At 36.1% G+C, this 3274-nt stretch overlaps 1 pseudogene; it reads left to right on the forward strand.

Moving 5' to 3' along the window:
- The first annotated feature begins 997 nt into the window (after positions 1-997).
- Positions 998-2071, forward strand: LOC109258947 (replication factor C subunit 3-like; annotated as a pseudogene).
- Positions 2072-3274: the final 1203 nt, after the last annotated feature.

Below are 3274 nucleotides of genomic sequence, written 5' to 3' on the forward strand. Positions count from 1 at the left end.
TATAATGGGTGGAAAGCTTAAATAGATAAAATCTGTCTTTTTCTAAATCTAGTAATCTGAAATGACTAGTCTTATAGGTGAAACAAGAAGAAATTTAAAGGAATACTTTTTTTACACTTAGTTTTTAAAAGTGCACAAATAAAGGTTAGTTAAAAATAATGAGATTCTATTAATGTAGTTTAGGACTGAAATAGTTTTTGTTCTTTAGTGGGCCATTTAAACTTTCAGTTAACCACATGTAGGTTCTTGGGATCCAATTAAGAATTAATGGCCAGGAGGGGCGCCTGGGTGGCGCAGTCGGTTAAGCGTCCGACTTCAGCCAGGTCACGATCTCGCGGACCGTGAGTTCGAGCCCTGCGTTGGGCTCTGGGCTGATGGCTCGGAGCCTGGAGCCTGTTTCCGATTCTGTGTCTCCCTCTCTCTCTGCCCCTCCCCCGTTCATGCTCTGTCTCTCTCTGTCCCAAAAATAAATAAAAAACGTTGAAAAAAAAATTTAAAAAAAAAAAAAAAAAGAATTAATGGCCAGGAGCAACTGGCTGGCTCAGTCAGTAGAGCATGTGACTCCTGATCTCAGGGACATAAGTTTGAGACCCACATTGGGTGTAGAGATTACTTTAAAAAATGGCCAAGTTGGTTGATTGGAAGAAATGTATCCATCCACTTTCACTTGAATCTCTTGATAAAGAGCAAAGCAAAACACCTTTAAGTCACAGATTTTTTTAGGTAGATGCTTTATATCATTTTGTCCCTGCTTGGAACCCAGTGAATAATAATAATAATAATAATAATAATAAAAACAACCAAAACCAAACCAAACCAAACCAAACCAAACCAAACCAAACAAAACCAAAACAAAACAACCTTAGGAAAACTGAATACTATGCTGAAAAAAAAATTCTGTTCTAAAGTGGTCTTTTTAGGGAACTTGTGTACACATCCCAATGGACAGCATGTGCGCAGGGCTTTCAAGCATGGGACACTGGGAATTTGAGCTGGAATGAGCCTCCAGGTGGACAAGTACTGTTGCTGATACTTGGCATACCTGGACTATCATCATGAGCAGGTGGCCCAGCTTTGCAACGTGGTGCAAAGTGGTGACTTTCCTCATCTTTTGTGTATGGTTCATCTGGTGCTGGGAAAAAAGACAAGAATTATGTGTATTCTTGAATTTTATGGTGTGTGAGTGGAAAAATTGAGAATTGAACACCAGACCTTCACAACTCCATCTAAAAAGAAAACTGAAATTAGTGGCATTGCAAACAATTATCGCTGAAGTTAATCCCAGTGATTCTGGAAGTAGTGATTGGGTAGTAATCCAGGAGATATTGAAAACAGTGATACAATCACAGCAACTTGAAGCAAATTCTCAAAGAGATCTTAAAGTGGTATTATTGACAGAGGTTGACAAACTCACCAAAGATACTCAACGTGCCTCGCATAGAACCATGGAAAATATATGTCCACTTCAGATTGATCTTGTGTTGCAATTCTACATCTAAAGTGATACCACCTATTTGTAGGAGGTGCCTGACAGTTTGTGTGCCTGCTCTCAGCATTGAAGATATTTTTCATGTGTTATATATTGTGTGTAAGCCAAGGAAGGTCTGAATCTTCCTTCACAACTTGGTTCATTAGACTTGCAGAGAAGTCCTTCAGGAATCTCCAAAAACACCCTACTTATGTGTGAAGCCTGAAGAGTGCAACAATATATTTTTGATGCAGATCAAGAAATCCCTGAAACAGATTGGGAGGTGTATCTGAAGGAGACTGCCAACGCTATTGCCAATCATCAGACTCCACAAAGTCTCCTTAAAGTTCGTGGAAGACTTTTTGAGCTTCTAACTCAATGTATTCCTCCTGAAATAATAATGCAGGGCCTTCTCTCAGAAATTTTACATAACTGTGATGGACAACTGAAAGGAGAAGTGACCCAAATGATGACTTACTATGAACATCGTCTGCAGCTGGGTAACAAAGCCATGTATGATTTGGAAGCATTGTGATTGTGGCCAAATGTATGGCACTTTATAAAAAGTTCATGGAGGATGGATTGGAAGGCATGATGTTTTGACATATTGGCAACTATCCTAATATTTCTCAGTATCATCATTTACATTCAGTTTATATTGGAAAAGCTGCAGGTAAAATAAACCAACTTTACATAAAAAATAAAGTGATCTTTTGCAAACACACTTTAATCTAAGTGTTGTAAATAAATAGCTTGAATAGTATTCAATAGCTTGAAGTTTTAATTAGATTTAGTAGTTACTTAAATGTACTATGGCAATTATAGTATGGCATTACTATGTTATAAAATGTTGAAAATGGCATAGTTTGAAAAACGTTATGATTAATTTTACAAATTTAGCTGACATCTTTAAAGGTAAAGAATATTTTACCATTGACTTTTTTTCCAGCTTTATTGAGATATAATTGACATATAACGTTGTGTAAGAGTAAGGTTTCCAAGGTTTTCATTTGTACACTTATATATTTCAAATTGATCACCACCATAGTGTTAGCTAATATCTCCATCATGCTGTGTAATTATCATTTTGTGTGTCTGTGTGTGTGGTAAGAACATTTAAGACCGACTCTCTTAGCAACTTCCACGTATATAATACGGTATTATTAACTATAACCACCATGTTGTGCATTAGATCTTCAGAAGTTATTCATCATATAACAGGAAGTTTGAATCCTTTAACCAATGTCTTCCCATTTCCCCCAACCTCCAGCCCTGGTAAACACCACTGTACTTTATATAAGTTTTGCTTTTTTAGATTTCACGTATAAGTGGAATATAGTATATGTCTTTATGTAGTATATGTCTTTATCTGACTTATTTCATTTAGCATAATGCCCTCATATTTCATCCATGTTGTTATAAATGTATGCCATTGACTTTTGACAGTAATTGTTGCTTTTATTGTATTTATTCATTTGTTTCTCTAATAAAAAGTATAGTAAGCTGCTTCTACATATCAGTTACTGTGCTAGGTATTAGGAATAAAATAATGAGAAAAATCTGGTCCTGATTTTATGGTACTTACAGTCTAGTAAGTGGTATAAAAAAACACAAATATAGTATCACAACTATAATAAATGCTACAAATGTGAGATATTTTGAGCTATAGGAGCCTATCTTGGGGGGATTTGACCTATCCAGTGAGGTCAGTGATGGCTTTATTGAAGAAAATATGCTTAAAATGTGATGTGATGGAAGAATGGGATGATAACCAAGTTGGGATGCAGAGGACTTACAGAAGTAGAA

This window comes from Panthera pardus, unplaced genomic scaffold (genome assembly GCF_024362965.1).
Source record: "Panthera pardus isolate Hobbes unplaced genomic scaffold, ASM2436296v1 HiC_scaffold_27, whole genome shotgun sequence".
NCBI lineage: Eukaryota > Metazoa > Chordata > Mammalia > Carnivora > Felidae > Panthera > Panthera pardus.